Source organism: Microtus ochrogaster, chromosome 24 (assembly GCF_000317375.1).
Source record: "Microtus ochrogaster isolate Prairie Vole_2 chromosome 24, MicOch1.0, whole genome shotgun sequence".
Lineage (NCBI taxonomy): Eukaryota > Metazoa > Chordata > Mammalia > Rodentia > Cricetidae > Microtus > Microtus ochrogaster.
Window position 1 is genome coordinate 29,867,590 of NC_022024.1, and position 21,494 is coordinate 29,889,083.

Below are 21,494 nucleotides of genomic sequence, written 5' to 3' on the forward strand. Positions count from 1 at the left end.
CATTTTCTCCATGTCAGGTATCACAGCCATACACAATCTAAGGTAAATGCTATTATCTACCATCTATAAGTAGCTACATAGAGGGTTGCACAGGTAAAGAAAAACATTGCCAGATAAATACTAGTTAAGTTCTTATTGGCTGGTTCATTTTCTTCAGTGGGCTTTGCATTCAGAAAAAAGACACGTGGGGTCAAAAACGACACAAATCAACTTTTGCAAAACCGCCATTTAGTGTAAGCCTTTGTGTATAGGATTAAAGCTACGCTGCAGTGTTAATAGCATAGCCTAAGACTGGAATGTGTATTTCACCCATGTGGCCACGTCGCATGCTGATGCTGAAGTGTGTGCCTTTTGAGTGGCTGTGGAGGGCTGTGTGCTATGAGAGCTACTTCATGACTTTCTTTGTGAAGATGCTGATGCAACTCTCAGCTTGAGGGGCTCAACTCCTCAGTAACGACTCTAGGTAAATGCCCACTGCGTGGAGTTGAATGGGAGCCTCTAAGGCAGATTCTGTACCCAAGATGAGTAGTCAGTGCCGTTTGAGAAAGAGCCTGACATTCCTAAGGAGTGTCTTGATAGCTCTAAAGAATTCTCTGTGATTTGGATGACTTGATAAAGAAAAAAAAAGAAACATGATGAAGATTTACTTAGAATTTAGAACTTTCATTCTCTTGTGTCTTTATCCGCTGCCCATTTTCGGGATTTTTTTTTTTTTTAAACTCGAGCTTCTCCTACTTCATCTGCAGGCTCTTGAAGTCTGTGGGATGCCCAAGTGTGTACAAAAACTCAGAAATAGCACAGTCTCTTTAGTTAAGAATAACACGTCAGTTTTCTTCTCTTGCTTTTGTGTGCTCTCCGGAGCTCACCCATGCGTGATGTTCCAGTTGACTTCAAAAGCAAGTCTCTGGTCGGATTAGCACCACAGGACAGAGAACTGGGTGTGAAAGAGTCTTAGTGCTTTTATGTCCCATGGGGGAGCTGATAGAGACCAGCTATGTGCCTACCAGGATGGGATTTGTTCATTAATGCCCTTCATGGTAGAAGAGGCAAATTTGCATAATAATTTCATTGTCACCTCTGGATGGTCTACATCTTAAGACTATAAGTATTAGTAAATAACAAATACATATTTAAAAATACCCAAAAGGTTGATACATAGCTATAATTTCTGCACTCAGATTTCAAATCCACTGATGGAAATAGAGACTTATTTTGCAGAGAGAGAAGAGTATAAAGTCATAAAGCTTTGGGGCATTCATACACTATGGGCAGTTTAAGCACTAGAAAAGGGGGCAGAGTACAATGGAATGTGTATGTAAGAAACCACAGCCCAGGGATGTTTGCTTTGCAGATATTTCCAACAATATTGGCTCTTCTATCAAGGACCAGATAATGGTCTTGGCTCATGGAGAGCAGGGAGAAGGCTGGTGAGCTGAAGATAGGATCACAAACCTGGGATCACACTGGCAGAAGGTATAAGAGCGAGAGAAGAATGCTTCTATGATGTAGGCGTAAGATAAATACCTCAGGTGCAAGAGATAAAATGGATACGACAGAGTGGATTGCCCACATCACTAGGAATTCAGGAGAGCCAGTTGTATGAAGGACCAGTCTAGACAGCAAAGGAAGAAGCCAGAGAGAGATCCCAGGGAATAACACTGCCAATTCTATAGAGGATGGAAGACAGAGTTGCTTATGAAGACTGTGAGCCTTAGAAAACAAAGACGTCCAGCTTGAGCTCATATCCAGATATGGACAAGCTTTGGGGTTAGGAAATTGTCATTTCCTTTGAACCTGACACTCATCACCATGACTGACTCCATATATTATGCCATTATAAAGTGAACTTAAAAAAAAAAAGAAAACAAAGACGTTTATTAACCCTCAGAGAGTAGATCAGACTTTTTAATATCCATATTTGGTATTTTATTATCATTCACAAGAATAGCCCTCCAACAATCAAGAAAGTGCCCAAATTTCTTCAACATACTGATTTTTATCCCCTTGAATAAATGAATAATTTCTATACTCATGAGTGGGGTTGCTAGATGAGATGGCAAAAAAAAAAAAACCCTTATAAACAGATTTAAAAAAAAAAAAGGCCAAAAGCATTCAGATGAGGGATCAGTAAGTTTTGACCTGAGACGATAGATACAATATAAGATAAATAGAGTTAAATTCAGGAACTGGAAATGATAAAATCACTTAAAACATTGATAGGATCTGACACTGTAGAACCAGGGAACAAAACAGGCAAGGGTGGGAAGGATTAAAAAAAAATGCTTGTAGTCTTCTCTTTTCTAATGAAAAAGTTGCCCATGGAGACCAAGACTGGCTGAAGCTATGCAGTCTTCCAGAATGCTCTAGAGACCAAGCCTTTCAGAATGCTCTAGAGAGCAAGGCTGGCTGAAGCTATGCAGTCTTCCAGAATGCTCTAGAGACCAAGCCTTTCAGAATGCTCTAGAGGACAAGGCTCGCTGAGGCTGTGCAGTCTTCCAGAATGCTCTAGAGAGCAAGGCTGGCTGAGGCTGTGCAGATTCCAGAACGGTCTAAAAAAAGGACCAACCCTATTTACCATCATGATTCCTTCTGCTGGTCTGCGGAACAAAGGAAAAAGCAGGAGGGTAATTCTTTGTAATTTAATTTCTCCCATTTTATCTCCAGGATCACAACTATGTGCCGCTCAAATTTACATAAGACTAAAATCAGTGTTTAATTGTCTGCTCCCCCCCCCACTCTAAAGTTGTGTAAGGCTATTTTGTCCAGTATTGTCTGTGGAGACTCTACAGGAGGAAGCACTGTCTGTGTGGCAACCGAGTCCATAGATTCTGCATTACTGGAGCTCAGATTGAATCTCCACTGCGGTTATGTTCTAGGGAATAGAGCAGGGACAGAAATGAATCATTTGTCTCCAGAAATTGTCACTCTGCTGATGTTGCTTTTGGAGTTGTTGGCATGCACACTGAGGCTCTAACAATCCTGCTTTGATTTGTCATCAAGCCCTTGGTAGTCAACTTTGAAAGGAAAGAAAAATATTGTGAGATTCAAATGAGCTTTTCATTTGAAAAAGAAAAGCCAGTGTAGGGAGCTATCTTTTCTAATTATTATCAGCTATTTCTCTTCTGAGGCATACGCCATAATTTTTTGACCCATCGCCTTGCTGAGTATTTGCTTCCCACCCATGAAACATCTTTATGTTTAGTTTCCTAGATCCTATAATGCATCGTTAGGCCATTTACCATCGTTCTCTCTTATCTATAAATTCTGGAAGGGGGAACTGTTAGTAAAATAAGATTTGATAGTTATAATGAAGACTGGATTTGGAGAGGGTCTCAAGGCTAAGTGATTGCAGACCTAGAAAAACTCAAAAATCTGTTCATAATAAGATAAATCTCATTGAAATATGCTGTACTTTTGTTGTAGTATAGGAGATTAAAAACTGCAGAAAAATACAGGTGAATATAATTCCTATTCATCAAGAAATCAAGTCTCTGGTTGGATATTTCATAATGTACTAATGTATCTATTAAATGAATTACTGTAGAATATAAACACTCTGGTAATAGTGGACGGGAGTTAAATAGGGATGAAATAAAGAAGATATATAATTTTAAAGATATTAGCCGGGCGGTGGTGGCGCACGCCTTTAATCCCAGCACTTGGGAGGCAGAGGCTTGCGGATCTCTGTGAGTTCGAGACCAGCCTGGTCTAAAGAGCTAGTTCCAGGACAGGCTCCAAAGCCACAGAGAAACCCTGTCTCAAAAATCAAAAAAAAAAGAAAGAAAAACAAAATAATTTTAACTATATTAATTATTTAAGAAACAAATTCCCCTTTCTTTCATTTTGCTAGGTGATAAGAAAATACCGGATTTGACTTGTTTTATGTTTTGCTTGCTGAAGAGCCTGAATACTACCATCAGGCCTAGGGCAACTTGCATGGAAAGTACCCCAGATATGATGTCAAAAGAAACATAGAGGAAAGGGAAAAGGAAGAGGAAGGAAAGCTCCCCATGGAAGCTAAGGTTTCTCTGATGGAACTGAGGTCTGGGCTAGAACTCAGCGTGGAGGATCAATGGTTCAAGCTCAGGGTTTCTTCTGTCTGTAATGTCCTTCCACCCTCAGGGTCCCTCTCCATATTCACTGTGGTGTCTCCATCTCATTTAAGTATGCCACCTTGATATCTGTGTATGTGACATATGTCTTCTTCTCTACCTGCATATTCTTAATGCATCAGTGAACTAAGACTTTCTGGGTTGCAGATTCCAACTGAACTCCTGGGTTCCTTTCTAGTTCTTGCTGCATGCTTGGTCCTAATGATCCATTCAACCCACTTCCCAGTCTCTCACGGTACCAGACCAACCAAATGGTGTCCCCTCACCCATCTCCGTCATGGAGTTGACTTCTTCCCTTCCTTCAAGTTCATCCTCATACGACACACGTCGTTGCCTTGTGCTGTCATCCTCTGTTAGGATTTACAAGGCTCATGAAGTTCAGAGTTGAGTTGCCAGCGGCTTACCCTGCACATCAGGCACCCACAACCCAGTATGCACAAATTAGCCTCACCATGGTTCCCCTGGTTTCTCTATAGTCTCTGTTTGGTTTTAAGACATTATTGTCTAATTCATCAGAAGTAGAGAGACAATAGTCATTTTTACTCTCCTGTTTTCATTTTTGTTGCTTGCACTTCAGGCCAAGGGCTAGAACTAGTTAATTTTTTTCCCATCTTAAGTATTTCTTGATTCCCTTTACAATTGTCACTCATTATCACCACCGGTTATAGTTCATAGCTATTGCTTCTTGGGGTTAGTCTCCTGCTGGGACATCTAAACTACTGAACGTCTGATCCATTAGGGTCAAGTCCATCCAGTGCAGAACCCACAGCAGATCTGCTGTGGCAAGTCCAAAGGCTCCCAGGGTTGCCCCTCCCTGACAGATACAAACAAAGTAGCCACAAACTACCTTCTACTTTAAACCCACCACTTCCTGCCTCTTTCTAGGCTTTTGTTTTCCTCTGAGAACTCAAGTGTTATTTCAAAGAGGGGACTCTAGTAACCTGCAACAGTATAGTCTTACATGTATGAAAGCTATTTGTGTTTATTTGCTGTCTGTGGGGCCCCCAATTCCCTTTTCACCCCCTCTTTTTTGCCCTCCTAGTCCTCTTTTAGTTGTCACTCTGGTCACATTCTTGAGGGCCTGGTCCTTTATGTATTTTGTCCCCACGCCATTCCTAACTATGTGAAGCCTTACCCATACACTGCATCTAAGCTAGCCTGTGCATTAATTAGATGGTGTTCCCGTTTGTGTTGATAGCTGTGAGCAGCTTGCTTCCTTTTCCGGAAATTAAGATTTTCCTAAATAAGAATTTAGCCCATAACTGAAAAAATGTTTGCCCATTCCACTACTGATAATTGAGCCATTTTAGAAGGCTTATTTGTATATGGGTTTATCTTTAATTTTTCTTTTCAGCCCATATGAATAGCAGTAACAAGTCAAATGTTACAATTATCTTTATTGTGACCTTCTACCCAAGCACTCATACGACATTGTTATAAATGTCTTATTCTCAGAGATGCCAAAAAGACTAGCTTTTGGCTTACAGAGTATCACAATTAAAGTGTCAGGGGGTGCAGTTTTGTGGATTACAGATCAGTCTCCTTGAGAGTGTCAACCATTGCTTCTTGGCAAATCTTACACATTTAAAGGTGTTTTTCTAACGCTTTCATTCAGTAACATACTTAGAACATGGATCTCCCCAGGTGGCCAGCTACCATGCCAGAGAAACGCTTTTAAAAGCTTGATTCATCCACATTTCAGAAACATATATTTTTATACTAAAAAGGAGCACACTGAGTGTGGCTGTCCCCAAAATACTACACATGCTATTTTCTCAGGAAGAGAAGTGAGGTTTATTTTTTGTTAATGAAATGCCAAACAAGCTCCGCCAACTTGCCAGGCGGAACAAAATCAGAGCATCGTTGGCAGTACCCTGCATGGCTCCATCCACGCAAATGTTTTGCAAAAATTTAGCTTAAGCAATTATAATTTCTCTTTTGGCCAGGTTCTTTTCAGGATAAAATTGGGGCATTCAGAAATTGGGGAAGTTATTCACAATATTAGAAGCACTTAGAGACACATCCAATAGTGCCCATCAGGATTGCAGTCCTTCAACCCAGGCCTTTCTTTGCACCTTCAATGGAAGACTTTGGTTGAGGACCAACAGGAATGTAAATTCAGATTTAAACTCCCATTCTCGCTACCGAGTTTTTATAATGTAGTATATTCATTGCCTCTTTCTGTTTTTCTGTGTACCAGAAGAAACGAACACATACCCATGCCTTAAGAACGTACAATTAGAAGTCTCTCTTAAAACAGGACTCCCCAAAAGAGCAGGCCAACAAGCAGATTAGACACAGTGGGTTTTTTCTTGCCACAGCATCAACATTTTATCACCATATTGGAATCTGTTCAAATAGTGAGTATTTTAACTTTCATGGAGGACATGGTTTCTCCAGTGAAGACTTGCCTTTTCTGCCATGGCTCTAGAGCAAGCAGGGGAAATGTTTAAATGTATGAGTTTGGTTGTGTCCCAATAAAGCTTTATTTACACACACAGAGCATCCTATATCTGGCTTCCTGGATGCTGTTTACCAATTCCTCTTTTAGCTCATTGCTTCCACTAGTAGCTCTTGCTTGGGTTTTAAAGTCATAAAAACTGAAGACAGACATTTACTTCACCTTAACACTTAAGAATGTAGTCAAAGTAAACACTTGAGTTCCTTAAGGTTTAACAAAAAAACGATGGGACTTAAAATTTTCTTTTCTTGTATTTGTTGTTTTTGTGGTGGTTTAAAGAAAAAGTAGGTCACAGATTTTATCTCAGTATTTTAACCTGTTTTATTTCAGTTAAAAACAAGAAGACAGATCTCATTTGCTGTGAATTTGGGTTCAGAGCCAGGTGGTTTCCCTGTTGCTTTCTGCTCACTGAGCTGAAGGTCCTCATGGACATCTTGTCCCAGATGATATTGTGAAAATCCTGTGGCTGAGGGCAAGAGAAGGTACCACTTCTATCACCATCAGGTACAAATGTATTCTTGACAGAGCTGTGTGACCAGCAGGAACAGCCCTAAGCCAGACTGCAGGAGAGTCAGGTTACACTCAGTTTTCTCTGACTGCAAGTCCTATGGCCTCTAAATCTTGCAATGCGATCATTCCACACCAGCAGATCTCTCCAAATGCTTCTATTCTTTGTATGAAGATTGCCCTTCATAACACTATTTTAGATTTTTGCCCGTCCCTGCTTGGGCCTTGTGGACTGGGTGCCCTTGTGCCTCTAATGGTATACTAAATGCATTTGTATTAATCCATTAAAGAGATTTTTTTTTAAAAAAAAATCCTCTTTCCTTTGGAGAGGAAATGATTATTTGCTTGTACTAACCTAATTTTATGTTTATATGGTTCAAAAATGACTGTTGGCGACATTGTAGACTTTTACAGAACTCTCCTGCATGTACCTTTTCTTCTTATGGTGGTGTATATTTCTGCATAACTACATAGCTTTACAATTATGCAATCACACATTCGTGATTATGTACATATATAGGCTCGTGTATCTGACGGGGACAATTAGAATAGCTGAGCTCTCAAATGGAGGTCATTCTGGCTTGTATCTGTTGTGAAAATGGCATCTAAGTGGAGATAGTGCACAGATGTTGAGCTTCCGGAAAATTCTACCATCGTTGTAATAATTGTCACATGCTTCCAGCCACATAAACAAAGAACACTTAGCCCCTCGCATACAGACACCTTTATACGCCAGTCTTCAGAGCCAGTTATTTTTAAATTTGCAGAATTTGCTTGCAGCATGATTCTCTGCAATATCTTCCCATCTATTTCCACTGTGTCAAACCATGACAGAAACAGAGGGATGCGGGGATAGACTAATGTGTCACTCAGGCTGGCTGGGAGATAAGCTGAAAGAGCAAGAATCGGGTGATGAAGGAGAAAATGTGTCGTTGTTTGAAAAAGAACTCTTCCCTTTCCAGCTATATATATAAAACTTATCCATTGTAAATGGCTAAGGTTATCATTAGTAACGATAACGCCTTACATATGTCTAGGGCCTCATAACTTACAAAGTCCTCTTGGGCTGTTAATTCCTCTCATCCTCTGACAGTCTGTCAATCTGCCAGCACAGACCTTATTAGTTCCTCCGTGTGTCCCAGCCCTGCAGTGACTTCCTGCTGCTCTTTCTAAACCTGGTACCTCAGATCATAGATCCTGGAGCAAACCGGCCATGCGCATCTCCCAGAAGGCCCGGGGTTTGGCTCTCCTGCTTGGTGATGTGTGGAAATTTACACACTGCAGTTAATTCCTACTTAGAGATAACTCAGATCATTAAAAACCTGAGGTCAGATAACTGCAAATTATTGAGGTCATGCTATTTTTTTATGGAGACATGTGACAACATTAAAAATGGATAGTATGGATTAATTCCAAAAAATTTATTCTCACTTATGTCATAGAGTCATTTGGGCCCCATCCATTTCTCTTGTAAATTAGTCCCAGATAATCATAATTATGACCCTTAGGTACCATAAGAATGAAATACGTCCTAATTACTAAGAGGTGTTCATTTATGTCTTTTTGATATACAAGGATTTTTCTGCACCGTGACTCCCTGAGAATCAGTCCCCTATATATGTGATTGGTTCACATGATTAGATGTTTCTCCCAGGAATATTTCTGTGAAAGGAAGCCCTATGCTTGGTGCTGAATGCAGTCAAATCCTATGATGACTTTTGCCTACACTTCTTGTTAATGTCAGTCATCCCGACTCCCTTGCTCATTAGCCATACGTCCTTCCCGAAGCGAAACCATGTTGAGTGCGCACCATGATGATGCTTTATCATGAGCGAATGCTTTCCGTGTCACATACATGATCGGATATCATACAAGATCCATGAGGTATTATTCCCGGCATCTGTATAAAGTCAGCCCCGGGAAACATACGTTGCTCAAAGCCAAATAACGAAGAAGTGACAGGGAAACATGATTCTATCCACTCAAGTCAAAAACTCTCCCCATCAAACCACAGGCACAGTGGAAACTAGTCGTGCAGAATGGATGCTGGGAGCTTCAGCCAGCCCTAATTCTCTTCACATGAGGGCTAGCCTGGTAGTTCTCTTTCCTGGGACTGTCAGAGTAGTTAATATCACCTGACAAATCAGAGGTTGAGGCACCTGGTTGTAATCTCGATGATCAGTGTTCAATGACATCGTCCTCAATATTCCCTTAGAGTGTACCCACCATGGGAGAGCCCCGCCCAGTGCATTGTTTTGTGTGGAGGTAGTTTTATATATTCAGAGTTGAAACAAGACCATGACACGGCAGGGGCCTTTTGTAATCACTATTTTTTTTAATTCATGTATGACAATAGGAAGCGTTGAAAGGAAATACTGGGGCAAGAGTTCTCCATTTACCTTGGATACAAAATAGATTTTTTTTTCCCTGCCTTTGTCTAATGAACAGAACAGACGGTGCCCACTCTTCCCGGGGAGTGTGAAACAAGAGATAACTGAACACAGGCTTCCTGATCAGCTTTTCACTCTAATCAGAACCGGGTTTTAAACAAGCTGACCTGCTATGAACACGTGACAGAGCATTGCCTTGAACTTGCTCATCTGCCCAGTGGCATGAGAAGGTGAGGGACATCTCCGAGGAAGTCAGGCGTGGGCTATTAATTATGTGTAAGGAACGGATGGTCCCCGGGAAGCCACCATCAGCTAGAGAGACCAAAAACACTGTGCAGAAGAACTTCTCCGTTTTCATGAGGGATTGCTGATTTCACATGCAAATTGCCCGCTAGTGCAAAGATGCTAACAAAGCAAACTGTGCTTCTCTGCTCAGGAATCCTAAAAAGAAATAAATGTCTTCTGTATTTATTAAGCCCTTATAATTATTCCTGGCATGTCAAGTAGAGCAGGAATAGAATTGGAGAAGATTAGGGGAATGAAATTTTAACATGATATCAGTCTTAAAAGAATTGAATGAGTGGCCCCAGAAATCGTCATTCTTTAAATATGACTCTGCCATTTAATTAGAGAGAGACTGCATAACGAAATCCTGCCATCATTCTAGGGTTTAGCATAATTTTGAACAGTCAGGCAAAATGGCAAGATCAAGCTTGATGTCACACTATAGGACTTCTTAGAACAAAGAGGAATGAGAGGTGTGTGGCAGTGGCATTGGAGTGAGGATGCTGGACACTTGGCAGCCTGGTCCTTCCCCTCCTTGGACGTTGCTCCTCTGAAAATGGTTTCCGAGTGGAAAAGTAGCAGAGTCAAACCAAGCAAGATTTCTTAAGAAAAGTAATTCTGGTATCAGCCGCGAAAGAGGTGACTTTTGCATCTGTCACGTCTGAGGGCTCCTGAAGTGTTGTCTCATTAAAATGTATGCTGAGAATTAATTCACATTCATTTTGTTAAGAGCCAAATCACCTGGGTTGAATTTGTGCGTGGAATCATAAAAAATGAATAATGAGAAATGGTAACAGGCCCGCAGAGTGGCCAGGAAGGAGGAGCATAGGTAAGCGGAGCCTCTTCTCCCCCTTGGTGATTTTTAATGTTTCTTCGGGTGTGTGTGGGGGGGCGGGGGGGGAGATAGTTCAGTCACTAAAGTAATTTCTTTGCAAACATGGAGACCTTTCTTCCATCCCCAGAACCCATGTTAGAAAATAAGAAGCTGGGTATGTTGGCACTTGGATATGGTCACACTGTGGAGGAGGCAGAGACAAGAGGAAGCATGGGGCTTAATGGCCATCCAAATTAGTCTACTTCATGAGTTCAAAGCCAATGAGAGACTTGACGGATGGTACCTGAGAAATGGCCCGAGATGTCTTTGAACTTCCACATGTACAGACATACATTCACATACACAGGGGCATGCATACACACATACACATACGAGGACATGCATGCACAGACCCATACATCCAAACACAGATGAACACCGACACATTTGGTGTTTATGGAGGTTATTCTGAAGCTGCTACATGGTGTAAAATAAATAGAATCTTTAAAACAAGTGACAGGTTAAAATTTGTAATTGGCTTTCCATGGTTTCCAAGTAGGTGGTAATAAGAAAAAGAAGAAAATTCCAAAAGAAAGTAAGATTTATACATTTTATTTTGGTAAGAAAACCTAAAAAGACCTTTTAATGGTCTTGTGAGGCTGGGTGAGGAGATAGGACCCAGGGGAGAGGATTCATGAGGTTGCCTCGTTTGGAGCTGCACATGGCAGCGTTTTTGGAAGATACTAAAAAAGGCCATGATGTACCTGGCCTAGAGATGCTCAGCGGTAGAAAATTAGAGCCTCCGCTCCCATCATCTCAGAGCCAAAACAATGATAACTTTTGTCTGTACAGATGACTGATCTTAACAAGTACAAGGCCAGACTAGATGGCTCAACCTTTCACTCTGCACGTCATCTTGGCTGCCCATCACCCGAGGGACAGCTACTTCTTTCTGTCCTGTAGATGATTTCCAGGAGATCACGCTGGCTGCCCTCTCTTGCTAGGTTAAGACATTTGTGTTGAGTTGTTATCAGGACATTTAATGTTTCTCTAAGACTTCAACTGCTCTTGACCTCCCAAGGGTTCTAATTTTAGAACTGCCCGTGATTGGCAGCTGGCTACTTTGGGGACACGCCATCCTCATCTCGAAAAGCAGAGGCTGGGACTCATTTCACAATGAGAGCCTCCTAGAACATGAGGGGACAGGTCCCTTCTATCTGAAGAGAGGCCTGAATGTCGTGGGGGAAGAATTAGCGCAGACATACCTACAGGATCAAAACGGAGCCTGGCTGGTCTTTGTATCTCCATCTATTTTTCTACCCTCCTCTCAAATGGGGCTGCTCATGTATCCCTTCATCAAAACCCTAATTCTGGGACCAAGATGCTGCTTTGTACATCAAGGTTCCCCTTCCCTCGGGTATATCAGAGAACGTCTGGTCTCTGAGGCAGACAAAATTAAGTATAGGGACCTCTCACTGTCAGCCTCTTGGGTACCAGCAATTGGTTGTCTCATCCCATAGCAAGCAGGCCACATAGACACCCCAGTGCATCCTGGGGGAGTGACCCAGAATAGCTTCTCTTTGGGTCTCCTGCTGGGCCTCTGAGCTTTTCAAGCTCTCCGGTGGTCACGTCCATTTTATAACTAAAGGGAAAGAAATTTCAGTCTATTCCATTTTCTTTGTGTCTCATGTACTGTACAGTGTCATGTAAATGGGCACCAAACCTACCAGTTTCTCCTAAAACTTGTACTATTCTTATTTGGGGATATAAATTGTTTTAGGTCCCTAGGCAGTCTTTTCCAAGACATCATTGTGGCCTCAAAGAAGTGTAATGTAAACACTTAGGGCAGTGGTTCTCAACCTGCGGATCTTGGCACTTCTAGCAAAACCCTCTCTCCAAAAAAAAATATTTACATTACAATTCGTAATAGCAACAAAATTACAGTTATGAAATAACCGCAAAAATAATTTTATGGTTGGGGGGTCACCACAACATGAGGAACTGTATAACAGGGTCACAGCATTAGGAAGGCTGAGAACCACTTGCTCAGGGTTTCAAGAAAGGAAACTGGCAAAGTAGAAAGAGGTATGAGGGACACGCAGAGCGTTTCCCCAGCCTCAGATTGAATCGTTGATAAAATTGTGTCATAACTATCCAGACGAAATGGACTTGTGTGACTATGTGTTGAAATCTGGCTTGTGATATAAAAACACAATTAAGCCAGCCATTTTGTCACAGCACTTCAAACCTCCCCTTCCCTTAGTGACGTGGCTTCCACTAGCTTGTGAGATTAGCTGGCATCCTTAGGTGATCCTGACATACTCCATGATATGCCTATGTTCCTTCAAAAGGAAGCAGATTAAATTACATGTGGCTATGGCTGAGACTGCAGATTTTAAAGCCATGTTGATCCTGTATCCATCCATATCTGCATTTTCTAAAATGTGTACTCTTTTTTTTAACCAAAGGACAGCTTTGAATAGTCACCCCAGCTGAGTCTTCGCCAAAGTACCCCGCACTGGGTTAAGTATTTAGCATAGATTAATTGGAAGTAGTGTTATTTTTATTTGTATTTTGTAGGCAAGGAAGTCAACTCATGAAGAAATAAAATTACACATTTAGCTTACAAAGACAGAGCCAGGATACCACCTCAGGGAACCTGATTCCATAGTTGACATTTAGGTCAGTGGTCTTCTCAAAGATTCTATTCAGACTTTTTTTATTATTATTTTTTTACATGAATGAGAAATAGGCAGATAAGCTGGGTGGACAGGGCAGATCAGAGTCAAGTTTAGTTCCAAGCCAATTGATTACATTCAGATAGAAAGAAAACAGCCAGCACAAAGAGATCACCTTTTGGTCTAAGTCTCCAGGAATCGGGAGATTGCAGTTCAGTGCCCCATGCATGGCTCAGACCCGTACACTTCCATGCAGTATAAGCATAGACACTGCAGGAACTGCGCCGCCTATATTAAAACCCCAGCTCCACCACCTGGAAGCTGTGTGATCCCAGGCGAATGACTTGCTGCCTCTGTGACTCTGTCTGGTCTGTAGAGAGAGGGTAATTGTGCCAACTTTACATGGCCGTTGTGGAGCTCAAGAGGTTGTGGATACAGATTAGGGCCTGCTATAGAGTTAAGTACACTGTACAGGTGTTTGCTTTCCTCTCCGCCTCATGATCTGCTCCACAGATGTGATGATACTGGCTGTGATGGAGGCTTTAGGTATTCAGAAGCTCTCTGGACTTTATATAGGAGAAGATGAAAACGCAGCTCCTATTAGATGCACTTCAATGACTATGACACTTTTAAGATCATCTAGGAGAGTGGTCCTCAACCTGTGGGCCGAGACCCCCCCCCCAGGGATCGCAGATACCCTGCATATCAGATATTGACATTACAACTCATAACGGCAGCAAAATTGCAGTGATGAAGTAGCAATGGAATAATTTTATAGTTGGGGGTCACCATAACATAAGGAACTGGATTAAAGCAATGAAATATTTTTATGATTGGGGCTCACCCCAACATGAGGAACTGTATTAAAACAATGAAATATTTTTATGGTTGGGGGTCACCACAATATAAGGAACTGTATTGAAAGCAATGAAATAATTTCATGGTGGGGATCCCCACAGTATGAGGAACTGTATTAAAGGTCATAGCATTAGGAAGCTTGAGAAGCTTTATCTCATTGGAATGATAAGTGAAAAGGTGATCAACCAACATGTTGCATGCCACTGGGTAAAATTACAATTTTGCCCTTAGTCGGAAGGGATTTAACTTCACATATAAATGAGATGATTTTCAAACTGAAATCTGAGAGACTGAAAATTTATTTTGAGAGTCTGAATCTTGATCTGGGTGGATGATTTGGTCAACAAGGTGTTTGCTATGTGAGTTCAAATACCCCAGTTCAGATGCCCAGAGCACACGGAAAATGGTAGTGTGGGACCTATGCCTACATCCCTGTGATGGAGAAGCCGGGGCGTCTCTGAGACTGCTGGTCAGCTAGTCTAGTCAAATTAGTAAGCTCCAGGTTCAGTGAGAGACTCTCTCCAAACTAAGGTGGCTATTGATCAAGGAAGGGAGCTAATGTGAACCTCTAACCTCTATAGACTCAGACAGAGTTGAGCATGAGCACACATACACACAAAATACGAAATTTTGAATCTTGACATGTTAGAAAGCGGGATGTATTCCTATCTGCAAAGGTCAAGTGATTAGGAAGCCATGATAGAGCTTTTGTTTTGACAATTCATCTTGGGAAGACACCGTAGGTCACCCAATAACTTACAGATTTGATAGATTTTCACAGATATAAGTCTTCACTTCTGTTTTTGCCAAAGAATCTGACTGGATTCCAGGATTTCTTAGGGGGCTTTCGTGAGGGTAAGGCAGGCTTTATGTCTTTAAGGAAGCTTGGCCCAACTCTGCTGGCTCACCAATGGAAAGGTTGGCAAAATTCCAAAGGTGATTTGCATGAGATCTGTTATGTCACAGGGTGGAGTGTGTTTGGGTGGGTGAAAGGGGAAGCCTATAATTTTATAGCTATTAGTTGAACATTTCTGCTAAGCCTCTTTTTATTCTAAAAAATTGGAAAGAATCTCAGCACTTGGGACAATTCTATGCTGCTCCGCCACCAGAATAGAATCTACCCAGACTCGGTACTAATTCTGACCATACAAGTAATCAGAGTATAAATATTGAGCCCCAAATATTGACTACCTTTGTCTCCCTTCCTTCCTTCCTTCCTTCCTTCCTTCCTTCCTTCCTTCCTTCCTTCCATCCTTTCTTTCTTTCTTTGTGATCAGCATTGTCTTTTGTGAAGATTTTTCTGTGTAAAGAGGTAGGGTTTTGAACTTAATCCTAACTGCTTAGGAAAGATGGCGCCACTGCTGTCTTGCTTAGAAAGATGGAGCATGGTTAAGCTCACTACAGAGCCATGAATTGCTTCTGTATTGATAGCCATCATGTGTGCCGGATGTACACACGTTCTTCTAGCTTCTTGAATAGAACACTAGATGATTGCTCTATCAATAAATTAGAACAACAACCATGTCATGCTTTCTCGCTGCCTAGGGTCACCCTCATGTGACGCTTAGCGACTTCACTACACGTGGGTAATCAGGTGAAGGAGCACCCCGCCATCATCCATGGGTCAGCTATGTGGACTCTAGCTGCCAAAGGCGCTTCTCCTTCTGAACCGAGCGCTTTGCTCAGCCAGTGTAGACATGGCCTGATAAACAATGGAACTTCTGCCTTGAGAACTGGAGTGTGACTTGGTCTAATCCTTTAACTGAGAATCGGGCACAGGTTTGATGAATGGTTGCGATGACGGCATTTCTAGTAAAGCGGATCCTAAATTGGCGATAATGGGATGAGCAGCGTAATTTATAATGAACTTCAAAGGGGTAGTACTGAGTGCGGCAGAAGCTAATCAAGGCGCCATCAAATCAAAGGTTTCGCGTGAGCTTAACTATGTGTGGCAGGGAGGTTCTTGCAGGCTTATATCTGTCAGAGTGTTGCCTGGCCATGTCATTTTTAAACCAAGGTGTCACCTACCTCAGGAGAAGCAACCTGCCTTGTGCTCTCCTCCCTCTGTTTTGTTGGGGAGCGCAAATGAAGCGGGGGTGCCTTTGCAAACCCCACACTTTGATTTTGCAGGCTCACAGGCTGGCAGAGTCAGGGAGGACGTGGCTAATGACCAGCAACCCTGCACCCCGTCCAGGCTGCCTGTGGGGAGTGTTTCCTGACCTGTCCAGAGAAGTCTGTCCAGGGTCATTGAGATAACCTGAGATTTCAATCAGGTTCATGAAGGATGCTGGAAACATGAATCACTGTCTGTGTTTTTCTTTTCATGCACTTAACCCACTAAGGAAAGTGGGGAAGGTGGGGGCATAAGCCTTAATACACAACCCGTCTCTCCTAGGATATGACACACTCCAAACCAGGCCTTCCCAGACCCTCTATAGCTCACCAAGCTTCCAAGTTTTAAATATTAAAACCATGAGGCTAGTTTTTCACATATTGAAAACAACTCGATTTGGGAGCTGGGTTAAAAAAAAAAAAAAACCTGAGACTTGTACTTTGACTTTTTGATCATTTGTCTATTTCCTCAGGAAAAAAGAAAGTGTTACTGGTGATATGAATTAACTGTGAGAAACCTAAGAGAAATATTACCTTCCAATTCTCTTCAAAATAGATGCTCACATTATCTTTAAATGGTGGCTAAGTGGTTCAGCGAGAAGCAAGCAGCGTTAACAGCTTCAGAAAATATAAACCCTGTCTCTTTAGAAGTGCGAGTTGTGCTGAAGAGCCCATACGCTTAATTCGTGGAGCAGCCACACAGTCTTTGCTGCTGTATTTCGTTAGAAAAGAAGGAGAGGCTGTTTCTACAGGGTGTCACAGGAAAATCGATGCTGAGCCACGGATTATTGGATCCCACAGAACCGTGGAGACTCGGCAGTGAAATTCTTCCAAAGGTGAGTAGGGACATTGATTTTCTTTCTCATGCCTGAGGAAATATGGCCCAAGGAACAGAGACTAATTTTAGATTGGAAACAAGTATGACATGACCCCTTTACTTCCAAAAAAAAAAAAAATGCAGTAACTTTGCCAAACAAATAAGCGTGGAAATTCAATAAGCATAGAAGTTGGTCTCATTCAGGTTTTTTGGATTTGTTTTTTTTTTTTTTAAAAAGTGTCTTTGGTACATTTCATTTTAAAAGTGTGTTTGTTTGAACTCTTATCTGTAGCTTAGATTCAGCTAGAAGTATTTTGGTGAAATATTTTTATCATGTAATATGGATGTCTCCATCTTAAATTCCTGACATGAATGTAACGTCCTATCCGTTTCTAAGAAAAGCAAACTCCTTGTTTACACCACCTCAGTTAAAACAGGAGCCGGTCACCAACCTTCATTCTCAAACTCTATTTCCCCGTCGAACCTGTACTACGGCTTCTACACTCATGCTCACTTGTTTGCATGTTTACATGACAGCCTCTTCTGGATCTCTGAGTTGAAAGAAAAAGAACAAAACAAAACAACAACAAAAAAGCAAAGCTGTTCCTCCCACCTCGGTTGCTTCCCTGCATCGCTTAGCATTCCATCTGCGAAGGCAGAGGTGTCCCTGGTTTGGGAAGTATAAATCCCGTGGGAAGTCAGCTGGAGAACATTTTACGCATCGCTCATTCTGTTACGAGCCTGCTGCTCTTCCCTCTCCCGACAAGGTAAGAGATTTATCGTGAACTGGCTACGAGAAGGAGAGGGTGTTGTGTGCCGGTAGAACCTGCTTCTCAACCTGCCTGTTTCTTGCGAGTTATAACGGAGAATGTGCAGCTTGTTTTCCAAGCAAAGCATAATTGTAGCGGCTAAACTGCTGGCTTACGTGCCGGCAAGCTCACCTGTCCCTGGTGGCACTGGTGTGTTCTGCCCTGGGCCCTGGGTCCTGGAGTGGTGTCTTCTTCTCATGGGAAGAGGTGCGGGGAGTTTTTTGTTTTTTGTTTTTTTTTATAATGAATTTGAGCAGAGTTGATGATCCAAGAAGACTATGCAGGCTGCAAAGCACAAAATGGCCAAATTACTACTTTAATCTGGTGAGAAAGAGATAAATCTGAGTTATACTCATTTGTGCAATCAGAAATTGATTATAAAATGTCAAAATACAAAAAAAAAAAGCTTACCAGTTCATAGAAATGAATGTGATGATCTTTTAGTCTTGTTCACTTGTTTTTGTTTTTGTTTTTGTTTTGTTTTGTTTTCAAGACAGGGCTCTTTGCCCTGGCTGTCCTGTAACTTGCTCTGTAGACCAGGCTGGCCTCAATCTCATGGAGATTCCCCTGTCTCTGCCTCCCAAGTGCTGGGATTAAAAGTGTGTGTAGGCAGCTGGCAGTTGGCGCTGGCATTGGTTTTGCTTTTTTTAAATTGGCCAGTCAAAACAGTCTCATTGTCTTTTCCTTAGCGTACACTTTTAAACTGTCTGAAACACTAGAGGCTGTGTATTTTCACTGCTCAAACTCTGGCTAAGTAGACAGCGTCCTGACGCTGGCTGTGCCCGACATCCCTGCTCCACGCAAGACAACGGATGAGAAGAGCACAGAAATATAAATAAAATAACTGGAAGTGAAAATCTTTGAATTTCCCATTCGATGTGGTAAGATTTTCATCAAGCTCTATTAACTGCATTTGCTTTCCACGCTGTCCCATCACGCTCCCTCTGCTGGGTCCGCACTGCGACTCTTTGGAGATGTTTAAAACTAGTCCATTTAATGATTGTGATTCTATATAAACCAAATGGCTTTCTCTCTTTGCCGTCGTCTTTAGATTATGACTCAGAATATCATGCAGGTAAATAAGTCAGGTGTAAATGGTAGACATTAGAGCTCTTTGGGGGGAAAGGGCATACTGTTTTCTGTTCCTTGCTGGGCTTTAATGAGTGGTGCCTACATTCTTGGATGTGAACAAAGACAATAGCATTTTTCAAGTGCTCAGAGGTTAAAATGGAAACTAAAGTTTTTTTTTTTCTTTTTTTGCTATGAGTGATAACCGCATGTACACTGTTGCAATAATGGAGTGTCTTTATGAGGATAAAATGACAGCCACCAAGGGTGAGATGATGCAGAAATCAGACATGGATACAGTTCTAGATACCCGTGCACACAATTCAGAAAGCCCCAGCATCTAGCTCTCTTCACTTCGCATGTGTATTGTATGGACCAGAAGAAAAGCATTTTTTCGTGTTTATCAAAAACAATCTCATAAGATTTTGAATATTTGTCAATCTCATAAGATGTTGAATATTTATTTGTCTATCTGTCTATCTGTCTATCTATCTATCTATCTATCTATCTATCTATCTATCTATCTATCTAAGCAGTGCAATGCAACCATTTCTCTTCTAGATTAAGGTTAAGCATGTCTTATAAGTTTTTCATGTTGAATATGTCCTAAACAATTTGGGGGAAGTGGCAACTCATTGAGGCAAGCTTATCTTTAGTGTGCAAGCAATCTGAGAAGTGCAAATGGCGGACACAAGGTCCCTGACTTAGAAACTTTCCCTTTGTTTGCTCCTCATCCTCCTCAGGGCTCTTTCTGGACTCCCCTTTCTTCCGTTTCTCTTTGATGCTTCTATTGTATTCCACTTGGCAGTTAAAGGACAGAAGCAGCAATAAGGCTGCCTGGCTACATTTTCCCAGTGCCCCCAACTGCGAGTTAAGCTGACGAACATTTCGAGAGCTCGGCCCATTTCATTCACAGCGGGACGGCAGGTAAAAGCATTTCTGTATTAAAATACACATTTTGTTTCTTCAGGTTTTTGATTTAATTTTTCTGGCTTGCCGGTCAGGAGAAGAAATGGAAGTAGGTTGGGGATCAAATGCCTGGGGTATTTAATCAGACGCCTGGCAACTCCTGATTACAGGATACGGAAATTTCACTTTTGAGGATTACTGTGGTGGGTTTTGTCAACTCCAATGGGTGCCCCCTTCTACACAGCATGGAATTGGTCTGCTTCCATCCGACCACCACCTAAACAGAACATAGTGGAAGAACTGCAAAGTGTTTTTATGATAACTCTTGGGTTGTTAGAAACTAAATGTGCAGAGTAAAAATTTTTATTGCATATGCATACCTCTACATAATGTGCGTTATTATTTGATCGATGAGAATGAGACAGTGAGATTAAATTTGTGTTCTAGTCACCTGATTATGATTTCTTAAGTGGTATGAGCCACCTTCCATACTGAGTGAAGCTCACGTAATCAAGCAAACATAATAGAGCATATCATATGTTGATCTTTGATCATGGGACTTCTCAGTCTGCTGTGCTAAGGGCCTCTAAGTCCAGGCAAATCGGAGCTTGTGGGGTAAGACAAACTTTTCACCCAGTGCAGGAGCAGACAGAGGGCATTCCCCCATGACTGGTGAAATTTGGATAAATAACATCAGTTTCCATCCATGCTGATTGTATTTCTAAGGGAGGTTAGATCTTTATATCCGAGTCACCTGGGGCAGATGAGGCTCACACTGTCACACTGACAGTGAGAAGGTTGAAGTTCTGAACTATGTCAGATAACTATGGTAGGGACATTACTCACTAAGAAGGAAAAGTTCGCACAGCTAGTGATGTCAGTTTTACAGAGCCATTTCCACTGGAGTTAGTGCCTGCTCGCATGCTACCTTACCTGGAGTTTGACTGGCATTTCGCTTTGTGTTCTCTGAGCATCCCGTAGATAGTTTTTTTTTCGGATCAAGTCATATCTTAACAAAAGGGTGCAGTGGAAAAAATAACGGAGCCTTTCTCAGAGGTTTAATAAGGCAAATTATGAATGGAAGGCCCCTGGATGTCCACACTGTGACTATGCCTAGAATCTTGTCAAAGGTATGTGGCTTCTTCTGCTTGAGTAGCCGGACAGGTCCTCTAGCCAAGTTGTCAAGGCTGACAAAGACTTTCTATTTATAAATGTCCTGGAGGACCCATGAGGCGTACTGGACACTCGTTTGTTTTCTAAAGTAAGGTTCAGAATCAATAAGTTAAAAGTTTTTCAGAGTTGCCTCTCTGCTTGCCTGTGGCAACACCACCTTGAATATTGATCCACTCAGAAGGTAGGGAAGGCCAGCTCCACTGCACTCTAGAGCGCTAGGTGGGTTCATTTTCTGCTGTCAGGAGAAGGGCTTCCATTTGCTCATTTGATGTGTCTTGGCTTTAAAATAATTTTGCAGGGTAGTTATATGCGAGGGCAGGGTTTGGAGTGGTAGAACACAATGGCAATCTTTCAAAAGTTATTATTATTTTATTGATGGAGGAAGGTCATTGGTTAATTCAATAAAGAAGCTGCTTGCCCTGATAGGTTAAAACATAGGTGGGAGGAGTAAACAGAACAGAATGCTGGAAGGAAGAGGAAGTGAGGTCAGACTCGACAGCT

The 21,494-nt window shown here is 41.8% G+C and overlaps 1 long non-coding RNA gene across 7 annotated transcripts in view; it reads left to right on the plus strand.

Annotated features, from left to right (window-relative positions):
- The window catches only part of LOC102000537, a 92,109-nt gene that overhangs the window by 12,485 nt on the left and 58,130 nt on the right, over positions 1-21,494 (plus strand). For 4 of the 7 annotated variants that reach the window (XR_258554.2, XR_003377956.1, XR_001229172.2 and 1 more), the window contains exons 1-4: positions 14,186-17,053; positions 17,572-17,801; positions 18,533-18,724; positions 19,655-19,838. This is a non-coding gene — a long non-coding RNA (uncharacterized LOC102000537). Of the gene's footprint in view, positions 1-9,528; positions 9,701-14,185; positions 17,054-17,571; positions 17,802-18,532; positions 18,725-19,654; positions 19,839-21,494 lie in introns of those variants that run through there. The other 3 variants (XR_003377953.1, XR_003377954.1, XR_003377955.1) reach the window with 3 other exon arrangements.